Source organism: Ictidomys tridecemlineatus, chromosome 13 (genome assembly GCF_052094955.1).
Source record: "Ictidomys tridecemlineatus isolate mIctTri1 chromosome 13, mIctTri1.hap1, whole genome shotgun sequence".
In the NCBI taxonomy this organism is placed as follows: domain Eukaryota; kingdom Metazoa; phylum Chordata; class Mammalia; order Rodentia; family Sciuridae; genus Ictidomys; species Ictidomys tridecemlineatus.
The window spans coordinates 77,895,055-77,916,992 of record NC_135489.1 but is presented as its reverse complement, the minus strand read 5'-3'; the positions used below and the strand labels follow the sequence as shown (position 1 = coordinate 77,916,992).

The 21,938-nt window shown below is 44.3% G+C and overlaps 1 long non-coding RNA gene and 1 other non-coding gene across 3 annotated transcripts in view; one reads left to right on the top strand and one right to left on the bottom strand.

Annotated features, from left to right (window-relative positions):
- Positions 1-486: 486 nt before the first annotated feature.
- The window catches only part of LOC120885103 (uncharacterized), a 31,458-nt gene continuing 10,006 nt past the window's right edge, over positions 487-21,938 (bottom strand). Inside the window, exons 2-5 of one of the 2 annotated variants that reach the window (XR_013429781.1) lie at positions 4,903-5,086; positions 3,244-3,345; positions 2,480-2,586; positions 487-2,126 (exon numbers count right to left, since the gene is read on the bottom strand). This is a non-coding gene — a transcript (uncharacterized LOC120885103). Of the gene's footprint in view, positions 2,587-3,243; positions 3,346-4,902; positions 5,087-21,938 lie in introns of both variants that reach the window. The other variant, XR_013429780.1, reaches the window with a different exon arrangement.
- LOC144369932 (uncharacterized) lies at positions 525-21,181 on the top strand. The gene is made up of 3 exons (XR_013429779.1): positions 525-660; positions 10,316-10,378; positions 19,731-21,181. It is a non-coding gene; the product is annotated as an uncharacterized LOC144369932 (long non-coding RNA).

The window sequence follows — 21,938 nt, the reverse complement described above, 5'->3', positions numbered from 1 at the left end:
GAAACATCTACACCATTAAATAATTAATTACATCTGTTGACCATTTTATGAAAACATAAACAATATTTAAGTATATAGAATTATACTGTTGTAGGGACGGACAAGGCAAGGCACCTAAGATAGTACCGAAGACAGGGAAACAGTCCTATTTGGTTGCAACCAGATTCAGAGGGCATTGCTTCTGTTGTAATCAATTAATCCCCTGAACCCCAAGTTTAGGTAGTTTCAGAATTTTGTACCCAACATGTAAGGGAAGGGGCTCAGAAGTTCACAGTCTGCAGAAGTTTATAAAAAGCAGTTTTTGTTTCTGTTTTTTCCTCTGTTCTAGGCAAGTTAACTTTTCAAGGACACCTGGCAGGGGGAGAGCTTTTTTTTTTTTCTTTTTTTTTCCTGTTACCATGGAGCCCAGTTGGTAACTTTTTTAATCTTAGAAATGTATCCATCTCTGTGAAGCCCCAGCTCAAGGCCAGAGGCCTTGTTTATATATTTTGTGAAAAACTAGTAAGGGGGTGTCTAGCTTAGGAGTGCTGATTTTTCCAGCCAGTGGCCAAGTAGAACAGGGCAACATGAAAAGAGGAAGTTTATCTATACTGAACTCTTTTATAGGGACTCTTTTGCTGAAAGTCCTAAAGTCAGCCATGGTGAAGACTTCTGGAGAAGGTCAGTTAAGACTTTTTTGTGGGCCTGGTACAGAGGGGGAAGACGGGGAAGGTGGGGCTGAGAGTAGCTCCATGGATAATGGGAAAGCAGTTTGGGATTTTTCTAGCAACAAAAACTTGAGTAGTAGAACAGGTAGAGCAGAGGGGAAGATGGGAGTGAGTATCCCAAAAAGCCTGTGAGGGACTTTAAATTTTTAGTAACCTGTTTTTAGTGATGACAAAGCAACTTTAAAGGCCATTTTTATTACATCTTGGATAGGGGGTCTGAGGGCTCTTTTTAGCTGGTTTGAGCTTTGGGTTAGCTGGTAAGAGGACCTGGTGGGACCCGGTGTGGGCACTGACAGGAAAAGAGAGGAGTGAGTGGGTGGAGAGGTACCTCAGTACCTGCTACCTCAGCAAGGGGGCAATGGTCTGAGAACCAGCGGAGGTTTGGGTTTTTGATCTAGTAATTGGAGGGGAGAAATCAGGTTGCTGAGGTGGGAGTGACAGCAGAGAGTCTGGAGCAGAAGGCTGAGGGTGAGGATCTATTGGAGAAGCATAGTTCAGAATGTGAGCGAAGGAGGGAAAAGGCCTCCACATAGGGGAACCTCCTTTCACCCTTTTGAGCACTTGCAGAAGTTAAAAAGGTCATGCAGAATTTGAGGATCTAGAGACCCCTCTGGGGGCCATCAGTTTGGGTTATCTAATTGGTAATATGGGCAATGCTGTGTACTGAATTTGATGAGGAGTTTGGGTTCCACCAGGCAGCCCCTGTATGCTCACATCCCTATGACTTACAGAAGAAGTCGGCTTTTCCCCCCCCACAGCCGTGACTGTTTGTGGCTTCCATAGTCCGCCAGGCAAACACAATAATCCAGGTTAGCCAACCTACATCTGGCTTGCATGTCCCTACATCCATAATGTTTGTTTCCATTATCTATGGTATGGAAGGGATTTAATGGAATTTTAGTGGGATCCTCTTTATCAGGGATATCCCAATAGGAAAGACCTATAGCCAGCTGACAAATGTCTGGGTGGAGAGATGGCCATTAGGTCCCTAAGGGGGCTGTATGTGAGATAGACCATATTTCTTGTCCAGTAGGATTTGTGATTAGCCATCGCTGCTGAACGGGCTGATGAGGGTTAGGACTACTGGTGGTTAAGGGGAGAGTCTATAGCCTTATACACATGGTGAATACACAATTTGAAAGGGTTACCAGTTTCCAGGCAGAGTCTGTACAGGGCGCAGGCTTGAGATGAGAGGAATGGATCCAGAAAATGATTCCGTCTACCTTTACCGCTGTAGGTGTTATAAGTAGCACCTGGTATGGTCCTTTCCAGTGGGGTTCTAGGGATGACACTTGATGTCGTCTTATGTAGATAAAGTTTCCCACTTGATATTGGTTTGGAGTTCCTTCGTTCCCAGGTTGGTAGGCAGTGGCCAGCTGTTTCCACAGGTATCGCTGGGTTCTTTTAAGAGTTTTAAGTCTGTCAAGCAAGGGGGTGTGAAAGGAATCTTTAGGTCTTAGCGTTGGGGTCAGGTCCCTTACTGGAGGAGGGGCATCATAGAGAATTTCATAGGGGGTAAGGTTACACAAAGAAACAGAGGGAGTATTTCTTGCATGAAACAGTGCATAAGGCAGGAGCATAGTCCAATCTTTTATGCTGGTCTCTAAGCTTAATTTCGTTAAGGTCTCTTTAATGGTTCTATTCATTTTTTTTACCTGTCCTGAACTCTGGGGTCTATAAGCACAATGTAACCTCCAATTAATCCCCAGGGTCCTGGCTAACCCCTGACTTACCTGGGCCACGAACGCCGGTCCATTATCAGACCCTATTACCTTAGGCAGGTTGTATCTTGGAAAAATATCTTCCAGGATCTTCTTGACCACCATTTGCGCCGTTTATTTTTTTGTGGGAAAGGCTTCAATCCATCCTGAAAATGTATCTACAAAGATTAGGAGATATTTAAGTCCATATCTTGTTGGCTTAATTTTAGTAAAGTCCATTTCCCAGAATTGTCCTGGTCTGGTTCCTCGAAGGTGCCTTCCTACAGGAAGCTTGGAGGGGTAAGCATTAACCCATTGACAGACCCGACAGGCTTTTGTTACCCGTTCAGCTATTTCCTTTCACTGTGAGCCGGTTAGTGGAAAACTCTGTTCTTTATCCTTTAGGAATGCCTGCAATTTATTTGAACCAAGGTGAGTAAGTTGATGTACATTTTTAACGTAGTGTAGGGCTTTCTGAAATTGCAGGCTGGGCTCAGTGAAGTCGAGGAGTTCAGTGTCAGTGTCCTTAGATATTAAGTTGTCGGGGCGCTCTGACATAGTTAAATCTCCTGACTTATGTTCCCCCGGTTTGGAAAGTGTTAACATGGTTACTCCATTTAGGGCTGCCAATTTAGCCTCTTCATCCGCCCTCCTGTTAGATGGGGGAGGTATCTGCACAACGGTTTGTTTTCTGGGCTCAGTGAGCCATTGTTTACTGCCCCTAAGGGAATAGCCCAGGAAGATTACCTCTTGCTGGCAAATTTGGGCCTTTTTGGCAGTAGCTCTATATACGAGTTGAGCAAGCTCAGATAGTAGTGCTTGGGTCCCAGACTCACAGTTTTCCTTGGTGTCTGCTGCCAGTAGCAGGTCATCCACATATTGAAGTAGGGTGACTTCGGGGTGCATAGTTCTGAAGTTGTTGAGATCTCTGTGGAGGGCTTCATCAAAGAGAGTGGGGGAGTTTTTGAACCTCTGTGGGAGTCTGGTCCAAGTTAGTTGACCAGACGTTCCAGTTTCTGGGTCTACCCACTCGAAAGCAAACAGCAACTGACTATCTTTATGTAGAGGCAAGCAAAAGAAAGCATCTTTTAAGTCCAGAACAGTATACCATTTTCATTAGGTACCGTGGGGTGAATGTCCTGCACTCTGTTGTTGATCTCTCTTAGGTCTTGAACGTGACGATAGTCCCCAGTTCCTGGCTTTTTTACTGGTAGCAGGGGAGTGTTCCAGGCTGATTGAAAGGGCCTTAGGACCCCTAAGGCCAGATATTTCTGAATATGGGGCCTTATCCCATCTTTAGCTTCTTTGCTCAGAGGATATTGTTTAATATTAATTGGGGAGGCTGAGGTTTTTAACTCCACTGTTATTGGAGGTTGTTTTATAGCTAGGCCTCACCCAGCAGTTTCTGCCCAGGCATCTGGGTAATCTGTTATCCATTTCTGGGGTAGCTTGCCTGTTTGATCAGTCTTGGGGGGTGTGAAGAGTTGATGTTCATCTTCTACTGACATAGTTAAAGCCATGACTATAGGAGTTTTTACTGAAGGATTTAGAAATTTCATTAGGGGGCCTTCAGGGTTGAAAGTTATTCTGGCCTGGAGTTTGGTGAGCAGATCTCTGCCCATCAATGGGGCTGGGCATTCTGGGATCACTAGGAAGGAGTGATGGACTTTTCCTTTCCCCAGGTCCATGGTCCTCTTAGTTGTCCAAGCCCGATATTTACTGCCATTAGCCCCTTGAACTAGAGACCTTTTAGTTGATAGAGGGCCCAATGGGGCCTTAAGGGCTGAGTATACTGCCCCTGTATCCACTTCAAAGTTTACTGGGGTCCCCTCCACTTCAAAAGTTACCCTGAGCTTGGGGAGGGGATCCGAGCCCCGACTTTCGTAGTCATCTCCAGAGTTAGAATGGCTGGCTGGCGTGGCTGTTTCTTTCTAGGGCACTCTTTGGCTCAGTGTCCTTTTTTTTACAGTAGGCAAATTGATCTGAGGCCAGAGGTGGCTTCTGGTGTGGGCCCAGGTATCCCTTTCTGTCTCCCTGTCTCTTAATTTCTGGCCTATTTGTTGTTGTGACCAGGACCTTAGTCAATGCCTTAGTCTGTCTTTTGCTTCTTTCATCCTCCCTTTGCTCCCTTTCTTTCTCCCTCCTTTGTTCTTTCTCTTCCTCAGATTCTCTCTTATAGTATACCTTCTCGGCTTCTCTGACTAAATCTCTCAAAATCATATCTTGTAATCCATCTAAGCATTGTAACTTTCTTTTAATATCCAGGGCAGCTTGCCCAATAAAGGCCATCATAACAGATGCCTTTTGATCCTCTGCCTGAGGATCAAAAGGAGTATATCTCCTATATGCCTCCATAATTCTCTCCAGAAACATAGAGGGAGATTCATTAGGCCCTTGAATAATCTCTCTAACCTTGGCCAAATTAGTTGGCCATCTAGCGGCCACTCGGAGACCAGCTATTAGAGCCCAGCGATAAGTGGACAGATGCTCCCTACCTTCAAAGGTGTTGGGGTCCCAGTTGGGTTGGTTCAAGGGGAAGTCGGCTTCGATTATGTTGGGGAGTTGTGTTGGTCGCCCATCTGGTCTGAGGATATTTTTTCTAGCTTCCAGGAGGATTCTCTCTCATTCCTCTGTCATGAAGAGAGTGCCTAGGAGTTGTTGGCAGTCATCCCAAGTAGGCTGGTGTGAAAACATCAATGACTCAATCAGACCTGTGAGCTGGGTGGGGTCCTCAGGAAAAGATCTGAAGAGGAGAAAGGCCAATACTGGTAGGCTTGCATTTCTCCACCATGGCCATCCTTTATTATTGGCCCGTAAGGATGGAGGGGAAGTATCACGGGGGCTTCAGGGTTTTTAATCATTCGCTGCCGGCGAGTTCCTTTAGCCGGGCCAGCTTCCTCCAGGGGAGGAGAAGCTGTGTGTGCCAGGGGGGAGTCATCTGGAGGGAGCTGACCTGGCTCAGCTTCCTCCAATGGTGGAGAGGCTGAGTCAGCAGCAGGGGAATCACTTAGAGGGTGTTGGGGGTTGGAGGACGAGGGCAGGGGATAAGGAGGGGGAGGAGAGTCCAGTAGAGTCAAATCTTGAGACTCAGGGAGAACATAGGGTTGAGGAGGAGGAGCAGAGGGTTTGAGAGATAGAATCGTGGGGGAAGGAGTAGGAGCAGGGGCAGGGACAAGAAAAGACTTCACCCATGGAAGAGGAGATTCGCAGAGGTCCTGCCAAGTTAAGATATACGGCTGTTGATCTGTATGGCTATGTGGCCCTGGCTGAAAGACAATATCTCTGACTTTTTGAATTAGTGGGGAGTAGAAAGATCCTTCTGGGGGCCATCCGACTCCAAAGGTGGGCCATTCTGAGGCACAGAGAGTCTTCCAGGTCTGGTGTTTTACTAAAAAAGAAAGATTCTGAGCCCTTAAGTGGACTTCAGTCCAGTGATCAAGGGTCAGGGACAGAGGCGTTGAAGTGCTCTGTCCCATAATGAAAGATATACAAACAGTGAAAGTAAGGACACATGACACAGATGATAAAGACAGACAGTAAACATTCAACACTGAGACAGAACTGAGTAGCCAGCAAAACCTGATGGGCTGGCAAACTGAATCCGAAGCAGAATACTGCAGAATACTGAGTCGAGGAAACTACTGTTCCTTGATTTCCAGAGTCCTCTGGGGCGTCCCCCAGGGATGTGGCCTGTGGCTCTGTGACACGTCTGTCAGCCACTGTCAGAGAGAGCTCACGCTCTTCACCAACAGCCACTTTGCCAAGCCCCCCTGAAACCTAAAACCTGAAACCTGAAACCAGAAATCAGAAACCAGAAAGAGATGCCTTACTTACCCCGAGAAGAGCCCGTTGGGGATCCTTCGTCCGCCGCTGCCGGATATCGGTGGAACCTCCAAATGTAAAGGTCGGGCGAGCGTCGGAGGAAGAGACCACCAAGAGATTGTCTCATGCAAAAGCAAGGGGTTTATTTGGGGTCCAGCATGCTGGGGCTCAGAGCTCACTTGAATAGAGCAAAGAGAGAGAGCTCTGAGAACAGCTTAAGCAGAGTTTATATACTTTCCTTGGAGAGGGCAGGGAGGGAAGTTACATTTTGCAGTTTGGCAGTTGGGGACAGCACATTCTGGGAACAAGATTAGCAAACAGTTCGCAGTAGGGGACAGCACATTCTGGGAACAAGATTAGCAAACAGTTCTCAATATTATCAACCTTTCAAAGTCAAACCCAAATCTAAATAAGGCCAAAACTTTAAATTTTTCTAATGCCAAGGGAAGTGAGAAAGCTCCAGAAGAAGTTTGAAGGTGCCAGAATTTGGTTATTGATTTAAGATAAGGTTCATGGTTTAAGGCAAGAAGCCCATCTCCATAAAATATACGTGCAAGGTGAAGCAGCAAGTGCTGATGTAGAAGCTACAGCAAGTTATCAAGATCTTGCTAAGCTATTTGATGAAGAGGTGTTACGGTTTAGTTACTAGGTGTCCCCAAAAAGCTCATGGATGAGACAATGAAAGAAAGTTTAGAGGTGAAATGATTCAGTTATAAGAGCCTTAACTGATCAATGAATTAATCCTCTGGCAGGGCTGAAAAGGCCAGAGGCCTTCCACCCTCTAAAAGCCTGGAGGTACAGGTAGCACTTGTAGAGGCATCTGGTGGCTATGAAAAAAAAGTCTGGTTGCAGAGGCTCAGAAGTGTATAGCACCTTACTCAGTATTCCACATCAGTGTTCCACATTCAAGGTGCCCAGCAACAAGAGGCAGAGCAGGATTTAGCACCAGTGGCATTGATCAGTGGGGAAAGCATCAATCAGCAAGCCTAGGGGTCCTAAGGCAGTTTGGGGAGACCAATTGTATTGGTGGCAGCATGAAGACTTGGCCTCAGGCTGCAAAGATGGCTACAGGCAGTGGCAATGGGCAGTCAGCTTGGTGTTGGACCTCTGTGAAGGCTTCAGTGTCCAGAGTTTGGTTATGGTTGTGGTGGCAAAGGAAACTGAGGGGGCTGGAGGTCGCAGTTGCAGGCAAGGCATCCAGGTAGAAGCAATCTCATCCTTTGGTGGTGGCGGGAGTTCGGTTACAGTGCAGTGGTGGTGGGGCGACATTGCTGGTGGCCATGTTGGGACTCCAGTGGCTATAATGTGGAGCTCTGGCTGCAGCAATGGTGACAGCTTGGGGTGGCAGGCCTCTGAGTCAGAAGGTGAATGGAGGCTGGGGTGGCCTCTGCAGCAGCTACTCCAGGCCACTGGTCTTGTTTCTGGTAGAGCATGCCTGCTTAGGAAGCAGAACATGGGATATGGTGGTACCCAGATAGTCTCTGAGGCCCTCCTCCTGCCCATCCCTGCCCTGCCTGGAACTGGCCTTAAGCCCACTGAGTGTCTAATTGCCTCACCCCTGGTTTGTCCTGTTCCTCCCTGGGCTGTGGCCTTTGCAGAGATAGTAGGCCAGTTGCCAGCTGAGGTAGGCTTTGGAGATGACACTCCCTTCCCAAACACATTTCCCCTGGACTGTGGTGGAAGAGAGCTGTGGCAGGGTGGGGGCTAGCACATCCTCACAGTCAAAGTGCATCCCTGTGGTGGGATGAGGGTGGAGGGCATAGGCAGTAAAGAGAGTCTAAAGGTGAAGAGCCCTCAGTCTTGGTGTTCTGCTTCCCTCACCCATGGAAGTGCACTTTGAGGATGAAGATGTCCTAGGTCCTCTGCTCTATGCCCCACAGCCCATGTGGAATGTGGATGGGGAGGGTGGGGGTTGAAAGAAAAGTGGTGCAGAACTGACCTCAGGAACACCAATTACAGAGGCATAAGCAGAATTATTGTCAGGCACCTGACAAGGCTGACTCATACAGAGAGGGAGAGCAGCACAAGAGAGATAGAGAATAGCAGGAGAGGTAAAGCAGCAACATCCCCTTGAGCATTACATTTTATAGGCCAGAATCATGGCCATCTTTTAGGGGTGGGTTTAGGCTTTGTGACTGGCATAGCAAGCATCACCTGATTTCGCAGAAGGCAAGTTACTTTTTCTTAAGAATAGAGAAGAGCAGCTTTTTATCTCTCAAGGAGAGAATAGAGACCTGCAGGTTTATCTTTTGAGAATAAAAACAGTGTTCATAGAGTGGGATTGGGGAAAGGAAGATGATTGTAGTTATGCCAACATTCCTCCATTTTTGTTTTAATACTAGGGTTTAGGGTGGCTTATGGATAGAAGTCTCTTCTTCTTATAGCTAATTCCTACTGGCATGGGGGTGGTGACAGGGGCAGAGGCAGGCCCTAGAGGAAGGTTTCTTCTGTCAATGAGTATATTATCCCAGAAGCATCTTATTGACCACTTGGTTGGTGAAGGTCCTAGTCCTTTCCATGATGTTTTTTTTTTTTTTTTTTTTTTGTAGAAACTTGAAAACACATGGTAACAAAAGGGCAGGCAGAGAATGGCAGTGAGGTAAGAGGTAAATTTCAGTTGGGGTGAAGTTGGAAAAGGATTCCTGAAAATGTAAATCCTGAAGGAGCTGGAAGAGGAAAGTGGGAGTAATAGGCCTTGGAAGTCCTGGGTCAAGGGCCAGCTCTGTCCATAGGATGAGAAGAAATTGATAGTAATGAGAAGGGAGAGAAGGAGTCACTAATCTGGGGTGGTGTGGTCTTTGGGTTGTTCTGATACTGAGTGAAGTTTGAAGGCTTGAGTCTGTTTGAGCTTCAAGGTGAGGGGCCCTGTGGTTGTTGCAGTGAAGTGAAGGTGAGGGAAGGTTTTGAGAGCTGAATTGTGTATCCAGTTGCAGAGCCCTTAAAATTGGCAGCACTTGGGGTGGTAAGAGTAACTTCATATGGTCCCATCCATTTAGGGACAAACCATTAGGTGGAGTAACTGCATTGGGATGGGAGCATGAATATTAGAGGACGGATTAGTTTTTTGTTTTGTTTTGTTTTGTTTTTGTTTCTTTTACATGTCTCTCAGGAGGAGAAGAGGTCCTGGAGGAATTTGATATGGTTTAAGGTGATGATTAGAGATTGTTTGAAAAAGTCCCTTAAAGAAGATAGGTTAGCGTAAAGTAAGTGATAGGCACCTTGTGTGGTATGGGGGTGTAGATGCATTTTGGGCAGTGTCTGGGGATGTAGAAAGGAGAATGGAGTTTGATTCTTTGTTGGGGAGGGAGGATAGAGTCACTTGCTGGGCCATTTTATTACAGTTGCTACCTGCTGTAATAATGAAATTATCTGTCTGATGGCTTTGCCATAGAATAAAGGAGGAGGGAGGCTTCTAGGAGGGCATTGATTATGAAGTGTTGGTGATGAAGGAGCCTTTGGTAGTCATGAGTACCCTCTTTCCATATTGCTGAGTGAGCTAAAAATATATGGAAGACATATATAGAATCTCTATAAATGGTCAAAGATTAACTCTTAGCTTGGATGAATGCTTGGGTTAGAGCTATTAGTTTTGCTTGTTGATTGGTGGTGCTGGGGACAGGGGGTACACTCTATCATTTCTAAAGCTATGCTGATTGCTTAGCCTGGTATTTGAAGGCCTTCATGTGAAAAGGAACACCCATCCATGAACCAGGTGTATGAGGGAGTTGACAAGGGTCCTTCCTAAATATGGGAGGCATGAGGGAGTAACTGTTCTAAGAGCTCTACACAGGAACAGAGAGGTTGATGAGAATTGGGGTCACCAGGAGGAGGAAGTAGAGTAGAGGGATTGAGTGGTGGGCAAGTTTTAAAGGTTAGAGTGGGATCCTTAATGAGATCTGATGGGGAAAAAATGCTGGAAGGGGACAGAGTCTGAGAACCTTTATAGGAGAGTAATTCAGTTAAGTGGTGGGGGGAAAGGACTGTTAGAGATGACCAACATATTAGTTTTTTTGACTCCTGGATTAAAATGGCTGAGGATGCTATTACCTAAAGGCAAGATGCTGATCCTCATATTTCTGGTTCAAGGTGCTTTGAGAGAAGTGCCACTGCTATTCAAAGGCCTTTGAGACAAATGCCACTCAATGTCAGGTAAGTGAAGGGCTGAGGGAGGGCTTGCTGGGGGCCCAAAAGGGAGTGTTGATGGGTGTGATGAGGGGCTCTTTAAGAGAAACTTTGTGGCATTGTGAAGGGGTCAGGCCATCAAAGAGCAATTGGGTATCCATGTCCTAAAGTATCCTGTTATTCCCAAGAATGATGACAATATTTTAGCCTTGGTAGTAGAAACAGAAAGGTGAGAAATGAGTTTTTGTGATCCACTGTGATGGCCTTGTGGGCAGGGTTATTTGGAAGCCTAAGTAAGTGACTGTGGGAAGAGAAAGGTGAACCTTAGAGGAGGAGATGAGATATCCTTACAAGACCAAGAATTTTAATAATTTGGCTATGTGGATTTTACTATGGTATTGGGAAAAACTGCAGAGAATAAAGTTTTCCACATATTGGAGGAGGAATAATGGTGATAAGGATAGGTGGGTGAGGTCTCAGGCCAAGGCTTGTCCAAAAAGTTGGGGGATATCTCTAAAACCCTGAGGAAGGACTGTCCATGTAAGTTGAATGGATACCTGGATGTCTAGGTCAGTCTAGGTAAAAACAAAGAGGCTTTGAGAATCTTTGTGTAAGGGAATGGAGTAGAAGGCATCCTTAAGGTCTAGAACAGAAAATCTTGGAGGACAAGATAGTGTATGAATTTTCAACAATGGAGTGTAAAGGGACTAATGCTGTGTTGATGATGCAGAAGTCTTGGACCAAAAACCCTGAGGGTTTTTTGATGGGGAGAATGGGTGTGTTATGAGGGAATCTGCAGGACATAGGCCTTTGGCTAGGAGGTGAGAAATGATGGGGTCTGAGTACACTAAGCCTGCTTAGAGGTAATGAGTATTGGGATTGGGATATAAAGAGAGATGGGTTTTTTGAGTATGATGTGGATGGGATCTTGGTGTGTGGCTACAGAGGGGTTGTGTATGTCACATACCTGGAGATTGACCAAGGATGGGGGCAATCCCCAGATATGGGACAGGGTTGTTGTAGGTGATAGAAGGAGGAGGAGTGGGAGTGGGGATGAGTCTGAGAGTGAGAATGGCATGGGAAGATTAAAGTAAATGGATGAGGTAAGTTTACTTAGGAAATCTTGACCTAGTAAGGGGGTGGGGCATTGGGGAATAATGAGGAAAGAGTGGGAGAAAGGAAGAAAGGGATCTCATGAATGAGCATGTAAGAGGTGAGGTTCTTAGGGGTTAATATGTTTTGCCTTCCACCCTGACAATGGAGGTTGTGGAGGTAGAGGTGGGTCCACAAAATTGAACAAGTATTGAGAATGTAGCCCTGGAGTCCAAAAGGAAAGAGATGGGTCTACCTGCTACCACAATGGTTACCTGGGTTCCCCTATTGTGATGGTGGTCATTGCATTTTGAGATCCCAGGCCTCATCAGTTATCCATAGCTATTTCCAGAAGGTCTGCTTGCAGAGTGTGGGGCTGTGTGACCTTGTGCCTCTCTGGGCAAGAGGGTAATCAACAGCCCAATGGCTTATCTGGTGGCATTTAGAAGAGGAACTGTGAGGTTGGTGAGGATTGAAAAAAGATTTGGCCCAATGGGCCAACTGATGACACCTATAGTATGTTCCGGGGGGGTCTTCTTTGGTTACACAGGTAGTGATTGTAGTGGCAGGTTGTTGAAATGTTTTGGCTAGCATTTGATATTTAGCATCACAGCCCTTTTCATCTCTGCCATTGTACACCTTGAAGGCCACCTCAAGCACTTGAGCATGTGGAGTGAGGGGACCTCGCTCCAACTGTTTAAGTTTAGCTTTAATGTCAGGAAGCTTTGAGAGAAGAAGTAGTTCTGACCATCAGGTGACTCAGGATCAAATTGGTGTACTGGAGCAGGGCCTGAGTCAGGCAGTTTGAAAAGGAATAGGGGTTTTCATTTTTATCTTGAATGACCTCTTGGAGTTTATCATAACTAATGGCTTTATGAGCTGCCATTTTTAAACCTGTCAGTAAGCAAGTAAAAAATCAGTCCCTTCTTATTTGGCCTCCAGGGAAATTTTTTAGTCCCAATTGGTGGGCTTCATTGGCAAAGTTCCAGGCTTATTCCCAGACTCATCTGCATTCCTCTAGGAGGAGGGTGTTGGATAGGATCACGAGCATATCATGAAAGGTGTGGCTTTGGACTATGTTATGTATATGTACTAGGGTTGGAGGTAATGGAACCTAAGCATTACTCTATTTGGGAGAGATCACCTACAGAGAAGGACACATGGACTCTGCCTACCCCCTGAGACCCAGCAATTCCTGGAGAGGGAGTAAAGGGACAAGCTTTCAAATGGTTGTGTGAGATTGGGTGATGGAAGGGCTGAAGAGTGGTTGCGATGATGGTGTGGAGGGAGCAGGTGGGTTTGGTGGAACTCAGTAAGGGGGAGGCTCATCAGTGGGGTTGAAAGGAGGGTTTGGGTCTCTTGTTTGTGTAGAAATAGGGTCTCTGGAGGAGACAGTAAAAGCTGGTAGGAGAGCAAAAAGAGGAAAGGGAAGGCTTAGAATAGAAAATGGTGAAGGATGCTGGGCAGGTGGAGCAGTGGAAGCCAATGCAGCTGGCTCAGAGGCTTCTTGCCCCTCATTGCCGGCATGATTCTCAGAGTCCAGAGTCCAGTAGTGTTGACCATGGGATGTCTAATGTCTGGTATCATTTGGTTAAAATAACACAGTATTTTATCATCTTGTGACTTTTTAGAACAGGTATGAAAGTAGAATTTTAACATTTAATCATCATGGTTTTAGTAAGGCCAGAAATAAAGCAATCTTAAACTTTCCATTGAACAACAAATTATAGAAATGATTTTTATAATGTTATTTATGTTAAATTATTTATGTTAAATCTGATTTATCTATTTTAACTTTTTAAGGCATTTTGTTGTTGAAAAAACTAGAAGAAATAATGGATATTATATTTAAAATATTTACTAGAAAATAAGATTTTTACATTGTCTTATCATTTGCATTAGTGATTTTGAAGACATCATTACCTTTTGTTGTTTACCCAATTTAAAATGAAGTTTAAATCATGTGAATCAAAGGTATTTGCCTCCATTTTTTAAAAAATTTTAGTTTATGAGTGCTCTGTATGTTGATTTTAATAGACACACACACATGTAGATAAGATAGTACACAGAACAAACAAGTAAAGGCCTCATAACTTTTAAAACTTATTAGATTAAGAGTCAACCCTTGTAAATTGGCCTCTGAAGAAAGCAGAGTGTAAAAAAAAAACAACAACTTTTGTAGTTGGATAAAATGGGTCTGAACAGAAAGTATAATTTAGGCATTCAGGATCAAAATTATGAGCTCAAAAACAGAATTTTTTTTTTAAAAAAAAAGAAGAGTCCTAGGGACTGGGGTTGTGGCTTAGTGGTAGAGTGTTTGCTTAGCATATGTGAGGCCATGGGTTTGATCCTCAATAGCACATAAAAATAAATAAATAAAAATAAAAGTATTGTGTTCAACTACAACTAAAAAATAAATATTAAAAAAAGAAGATGTGGGAGGCCATCCTCGCACATGATTTGAGTTACCTCCCTGGCTGGGTGAGAGGCACTTAGATGCAACTCTGTCAGAGCCTTCCCCACCCTGTCCCAGGTACAAGAGCTTGTCCGTGTGGAGGTGTGCCTGGCCACTGACCGGAAAACCAATCGCTGGCCCTGACCTTAGGATGCTGCCCCCTTGACCTTTATTGGATGGCATTTTCCCTTGAATTTTTTGTTCCCCAGTAAAAGCTCACTCCCTGGCGTGGTCTCCCTCTCTCGCTAGCCTCTTCTGTAAACCTCGCCACCACATTAGGTGGCTGGAGGCAGGAGCTAGGAGAAGCCGTCTCTGGAGCTGGGAATTAAAGGTAATGAGAGTATGTCTCTTTAATTTTAAAACTCACTAGTAAATTTCTATGCTTCGAACCTTCTTTTATGAAGCTTGCGCGCTTGTCGTGCGGCAGAAGAAGAGTCCTAGGAAAAAATGATATGGCCATTAATTATTTTATTAAAGTATATAAGAGAAAGAGAGAGAGGAAGAGGGAAAGGGAGAGGGGGAGAGAGAGAATTATTTTTTGAGTGATTTTTCCTGTTTTGCAGTCAAGGGAAAAGTTAAATTGACACTTTTTTTTTCATTAGCCTTAGGCCTCTTATCAAACCTGCTGAGTCTTTGTATTTCAATGTTAGCTTCAGTGTGTACTTGGCCAGGGATATTGCTGCCTATGGATTTTTAACCCTCTTTTTTTTCCAGTTGGCAAATTGGCTGTGTTTGAATATAGAAAATTATGAAACATTATTAGTGAAGCTGAGGAAGAGTGGTACCATTAGGAGAGTGAGGGGGGCTGTTGAAGTTGTCAGGTGAGGTCCGTGAAAGTGAATATGAGGAGAAAAGAAAGAGGGAGAAGGAGAGGTGGGAGTAGGCTATGTGATGTTGAGGTCAGAAGAAAGGAAGACTCCCTATGTAGTGAAGGTGCATCTGAGCAAGGTGATGAAAGTGTGGCTGGGTGGTGGCACAGCAATATAGGGTGGAGGTCAAGAAAGTGAAACCTTATGGGTTAAAAGGGGGAAACCTGGTGGGATTGGGAGGGGTAAAGGGTTTACAGAGAGTAAGCAAGGAATACCTGTGTAGGGTAGGATTGACATGGAGAGTAAAAACAAAGGGAATGTTTCAAATGGAGAAAAGAGAAAGATTGCATGTAAGGGATTTCCTTCCATTTATCCAAGCACTCCTAAAAGTTGTAAAGATCTCACAAAATGTTGGGATTGAAGGTACCATTAGGTAGCCAATTGAATCCATTGTCCAGGTCATAGAAAGGCCATGACTTTGTAGAAAGTTGAATCAGTTGATGAGCCATTAGATCTGGAGTCAAATGGAGCAGAGGTAAGGAGGCAGCTGATAGGTGAGTGAAATGGGGTTTTGGATTGAGAGTTCCCCAATGCATGTTGGAGTGCTAAAGTGGCTAGAGGCAGGCATACCTGGCTCTAGGAACAACCAGAGTAGAATGAGAAGGGACAACAGTGAAGGTGGGGGTTGTCACCACATGACTCACTGGCCCAGGGATAAAGCCATTCTGGGACTGAGAGAAGGGGAGTCATCAACCACTACTTCACTAGTCCAAGGCTTGTGAAGCCCGTCAAGAGTCTTGTTGCCTGGTACCAGAGCTCTTGTAGCTCTTCCAGAGAGCCCCGTAGACCCCAATGGCACAGAGCCAAGACTATAGTAGAAAATCACCAAAGGGGATGGGCCGAGAAAGTAGTGTCAATTGTAGTGAGTCTTGGTGCTGAGCCAAAACTTAAGGTTAGTGAGTCTCCAGAGTAGAAATTTGTGAGGAGGAGGACAGGTGAAGGGCAAGCTCAACTACCCATATAAGACCAGTGTGGAGAGGTAGGAAGAGCCCTCAGTGAATGGAAGAAGGTGTCCTGTGACCATCCTGGGCTTCAGGCCAGGATCTTGAAGGAGCTCAAATCCCTAGAGGATAAAGAAAGGTTGAGGGGAGAGCCTGTATCAGAGCTTGTATCCAAGTCACTGGCATCAATGAAAGAAAAGTGGTGCAGGACTGACCACAGGAACACCAACTACAGATGCATAAGCAGACTTATTGTCAGGAACCTGACAAGGCTGTCTCACACAGAGATATCAACAAGAGAGGGAAAGCAGCAGAAGCAGGAGAGAGCAAAAAAGAGGGAAAGCAGCAGCAACTCCCCTTGAGCATTACCTTTTACAGGACAGAATCATAGATGCCTGTTAGGGGCAGATTTAGCCTTTGTGACTGGCATCACCTGATTTTGCAATAGGCAAGTTATTGTTTCTTTTCTTTTCTCTTAATAGCATTTATTTATTTATTAAATTTTTATTTACTTATTTTTTTTTTTGTGCCAGGGATTGAACTCAGGGGCACTTGACCACTGAGCCAAATCCCCAGCCCTTTTCTGTATTTTATTTTAGAGACAGGGTCTGAATTGCTTATCACCTCAATTTTGCTGAGACTGGCTTTGAACTCCCAATCTTCCTGCCTCAGCCTCTCAAGCTGATGGGATTACAGGCATGTGTCACCACCTCTAGCTAAGTTACTGTTTTTTAAGCACCGAGAAGAGCAATTTTTTGATCTCTCAAGGAGAGAACAGAGACCCTCAGGTTTTTCTTTCTTGAGAATTCATAAAGAGGGCAAGGGGTAAGGAAGATGACTGTAGTTATGCCAACAGGGGTCCTCTCTCAAGGCTGCCCCACCTGGCAGATTGCCTAGTTTCAGAGGCCATAGCAGGAGATGGGGGGGAGAAGCTGCCCAGTGGGATATGGCCAGTCCCAGGTGGGTCAGGTGTGGGCAGCATAAGGTCCTTGGAGGCTGCCTGGGTACCACTGCCTCCCCTGTCCTGCTTCCTGAGTAGGCTGGTTCTGCCAGGAGCAAGACCAAGGGCCTGGAGCAGTCACAATGGAAGCCATCCCAGCTACTGGTTATATCTGACTCGGACGCTTAATGCCCCAAGCTCTCACCACTGCTGCCAGCCTGGAGCTCCTCACCACAGCCACTGAACTCCCCACATGGCTACCAGATGCTGCCTTCACCACCACTGCAGTTGGATTCCTGTCACTGCTGCAGGATGAAGATGCTCAGGGCTGGATGCTCTATTGCTGCTGCACCAGCTTCCAGACTCTCTGGTGCCACCACTTCTGCACAGCAACAAAACTCCCAGGCCCTAGCTGGACACCAACACTTCCCCTTATGCCCCAATGTCAATGCATTGCACCCCATGCCCATACCCTCAAAGGTCCTAAACCTGACACCTGACTCTGATGCAGCTGCATGTTGCTGCTGCCACATCAGACTCTGGAGCTTCACACTTCTGCCACCAGACTCCAACATAGACACCAGAGACAATCAGCACTGGATGACAACTTTATTGCAACTGAAGCTGGACTCCTGTCAGCACTGCAGGACAAAAATGCTCATGGTTGGAAGACTTTGTTGCCCCTAGCATGGCAATCAAACTCCCAAACCGTCCAGCTGATGCCTTCACAGATGCCCCAATGCCAATGCTCAACTCCTTACTCAGTAAGCAGCTGCTTGTTACTGTCATCAGAGGCTACCATTCCATGCTGTTGCTGTTGCTGTAGCAACTCAACCCCAAGGCTGCTGCTATGCTGCCCAAGACTACAGAAGCTGGGGAAGCTGGGCATTCCACATGACAGTGGCCTCACTAGCATCCACCGCATGCCATCTGGTTTTCCTTCCCTAGGGTGAGCCCTCAGTCCTTCTGGACACTTGAGGAACTGTGGCACTGAGGGAACTCGTCCTAGGGAAATAAGTGAGTACATTAAATAAAGGCTGCAGTCCTCACAGCAGGCAGTAGGCTGGGCTAGGTGGGTCCAGCCAGCTGGTGAGGGACCAGGGTGAAGCCTGGGGACTGCTGGCCAAGTCTGGACCTTGACCTTGTGGGGCAAGCTGGAGAGAGATCTCTGGCTGCTCTGGGAGCACCTTCTGGTCTTTTCTCCTGAGTGTACTACTCTGGCCCCTTCCCCCACCCCCCACTCCTCCCCGAACAGGACTCTGGGTCCTAGAGACAGGGCTGATGGGCATTGAGCCTCTGGACAGCGGGGTGGAGCTGGGTACATTGCAGCTCTGTGGACAGCCAGACTGGCCAGACTCCATAAACCTGGAGTGGGAAAAAGCAGTCTCTTGGGAAAATACCCTCCTAAACCTACAAAATTTAGCCTTGCATAGGTTTATTCCAAGAGATTATCAAGAAAAGAAAAATATAAGTTAGTAAGTTTTTTTTAATCCTTTTTACTAAAGGATAGTGTGAGGAGAGTCCAAGTCTTCAGAGGTGGTAGAGTTGGATTCAAATCCCTCTTAACCAGGTGACTTTGACCAGGGTACAGAACTAGGTACAACCTTGGTTTTATATTTTGAAAAATAAAGATGGTGAGGATGCTAAGCCAGGGGTAAATTAAGCTGCTGAGCACTATCTTAATTTGGGAGCCAGGGAGGCATTCAGCATTATTTCCCCACATTTAATTCTGAAATTAAATGTGACACACTTAGAAATGAACCTTTTGAAGAAAGCTGACATCTGAGGTAGGAAATTAAAATTTACTTCATGTTTTTAGATTAAATAAATAATAATATATGAAAGATCATAAGCCAAAGCATGAAAAGTTGGATCAGGCTTATAAAAGTGTAGGCCTATTTACAAATTTGTTTAAAGTTAAATTGAATTTTTAATGGCATTTCTTTGGTGATTAATGACATTGAGTCATTTTTTTTTAACCTATTCTACTGCAGGTACCAAATCTAGCCTGCACCTGCACTGATAATGCCACCTTATTTTTTGATATTAGAACACCATAATCTACCATTATCTGTTTTCTTCAGGGATTAAAATAATGAATTATATGAGAAGATTACTGAGAAAACATTTCCTAAATCACTTAAGTCAAAGCTAGTATCACTAATATCTATCCTTCCTTTATACCCCCAGTTTGTATCTAATTTACAATTTTCTGTAGAATGAAGAATGTAATTTCAGGGTTTTCACTTGGCAACCTGAACTTTCAACCATTATGACTTTAACTAAATACAGGCTAACAAAGTAAGGTGATTATTAGACCAACAGATAAACTATCTGTACAGATCACATATTCAGAAACTGGGGAAATATCTGAGTATGTAACATATAGAGAAGACAATATTCTGTAGACTCATTGGATCCACTGGTCTGAAACTTGCTGTTTTAAATGTTTGTATCTCTAAAGGGTACTTCATGATTAAAAACATGGTCCTCATGGTGGCACTGTTAGGAAGTGGCTGAATAGTTGGGAAGTGGGCCCCTGTTCGGAGGTCCTAAGATCATTTGGGGCATGAAACAATATGCAATCCATTGTTAGTGGTTTTCATAAGAACCCTAAATTCTTTCTGAGTATTGTTATAAAAGGAGCAATCCTGGCCCTACCCATTTCTCTCCATTCATGGCTGAAGATGTGACCACTTACTCCAACATGAACTTTTATCATTGCAATCTGTCACTTGTCCTGAAGTCACACACTCAACAACCAACCTTTGCTGAGATTGTGATAAACAGGACTTAGAGACTCCAAAAGTGTGAGTCAAATAAACATTTTTCTCTTCATAAAAAAAAGTTACATTGAGATAAATCTATGTAGTTTAAGCCTCCTGGGATATCCCCTACCTCTACCACACATACATGGAGCACTGACCACAATTCCATATTCTTCTTTAAAGTATCACCAAATATATCAACATATGTATATACATATACACAGATATACATTTTGTAATATTTTGTTTCTTTTGGCATGTTTTGGGACCTTCTAAAAATATAATCTTATATTGTCATATACATTCTTTTGCAGCTTTCTCCCTTAATTTGCATCCCTTCAGCTGACCATCAGGAAGAATGAAACAACAGACAATTGAGGATCAGAAGGACACCATCCCTGCTCTAGTCACTCTGGAAGCTGAAAAGCCTGCACACACCCAAAGCTTGAGGAAACATCAGCCCTGCTTCAGCCATTTGGGGGCTGGCTCATCACTGCAAGGTGGAAGATAAACCAACCAACAGTACAAATGGACTGTTTTATCTACTGAGATGGCTCCTATGCTATGATTTATTACTTCTGGCATGCACATGGTCCTTTCCTTGGTGCTTACTACAGGACTGATAACAATCAAACACACAAATGACAATATCAGAAAACTAGTACATGTACCAGTTCAAACCTCAGAGGGCATTAAGGATTAGGATCCAAGCTCACGATTTGGAGAATGGTTTTCTATTCTTGGTGGATTCAAAAGCATAATTGACATAGTAGAGATTATGTTATTAACTTGTTCATTGCTTCCATGTTTGTCTTCCCTTTACATTAAAACTGTTAGGTCTACTCTAGAAGCAGATGGAGAGAGAGAGAGAGAGAGAGAGAGAGAGAGAGAGAGAGAGAGAGAGAGAGAGAGAGAGAGAGAAGAGAGAGAAACTAAGATATAACATCACATGAAGCTTTAAACCAAGAAAATAATGATGGCCTTTGATTTAAAGGATTATATAATGAACTTCAAAGACAGTAATGGTGTAGTCCCCAAAAGACTCCATATGATGTGGTCCCAAAAGACCCTCACCAATTGTAACATATAAGCCTCCTTTCTAGCCAAGAAGATATATATATATATATTTTAAAGTCAGCAGGATTTCTAGAGCGTTCATGTGATATGAGCTCCACTTTGTTTTAAATGTCAGGTTTCTCTTTCTTGTAAAAATTAGGTCAGCAGTGTTGGGGTTGTACTTCAGGAGTAAAGCACTTGCCTACCATATGTGAGACACTGGTTTTGATTCTCAGTACCATATAAAAATAAAGAATTAAAGGTATTGTGCCCATCTACAACCAAAAAAAGAAAAAAAAACAGTCTGCAATCAAGCTTTTTGATGTGCAAAATTTACTGTTTCTGTTTTCTTAGTAAAAACTTGTGAAATCTCTGTCTAACCTAAGAACATGGAAGAAAAGTAACTGTTATGTTAACCACCCTGTTGTGTAACCACTGACTATAAATCTCAGAGAACTTCCTCACCTAGGGTCCAGAGATTTCTTGGAATTAGTCCCTCTGGATTGCTGCAACTTAAATAAAACTGTATCCCCAAAATTCCACAGGTGATCAGCCACATCTGCCCTGCATCAATGCCTGCTAGAAATGCTCTAATGTCTTCATTCTTGAAGGGTACAAAGAGACAGTTTCTCTGACTCTGCCACAGTATGAATTCTCTGCAAAGACATTAGTTACAAAAAAAAAAAAAAAAAAAAAAAAAAAGACTAAAGAGAGATTATACTCTAGTGACCTCCTGGGAGTAAAGTTAATGTTGCATGATAAAACTTGTATACATATATTGAATTGCTGTGTTATACCCCACAAAGATATACAAATGATACATCTGAATAAAATGTTTTTAATCTGGAGAAAAATGTGTTTTATGAGAAATCTGAATGCCATATTTGCATTTTTGTGTTTCTAATATTATGCTGTAACAATATTTAATGATGTCATTACATTTTTTAAATCTGAAAAATTATTCAAATTTTATATTGTAATATTGTTAGTAAAGGGAATATTACAATGATTAGAATTTATTGTTTCCTGTTTTTAATGCTAATATATTGAATTAGAGGTTTGCGGCAGACACCAACTCCATCAGAACCTCAGTCTGGTGAAGCCACAACTTGGTGCCTGCCCAGGCCCAAGTATACCAGACTCTTGCCACCCAGTAGAGAGGTGCCCTGACCCAGGATGGGGGGACCTGCATTCCGGTCCCCTCACTTGCCTGGGGCAACCTTGACTTCTGTGCTCTGCTTTAATTCCTCATCTCTAAGGATTTTGCCCATTTTGCCCATGGAGCTGTTGAAGATCAGTGAGAAAATTCATCATGTTTAACAAAGTCTGGCTGGTTCAGCTGGCTCTGTGACTAACCCCACCCTCTACCTGTTTTCCTGCTGGTCCGTCCCTGAGGGTGGCCGGTGGAATCCTATTCATCTGCCATTTAGCCTGTCAGCCCCAATGCAAAAGGACCCTCCTCCAAC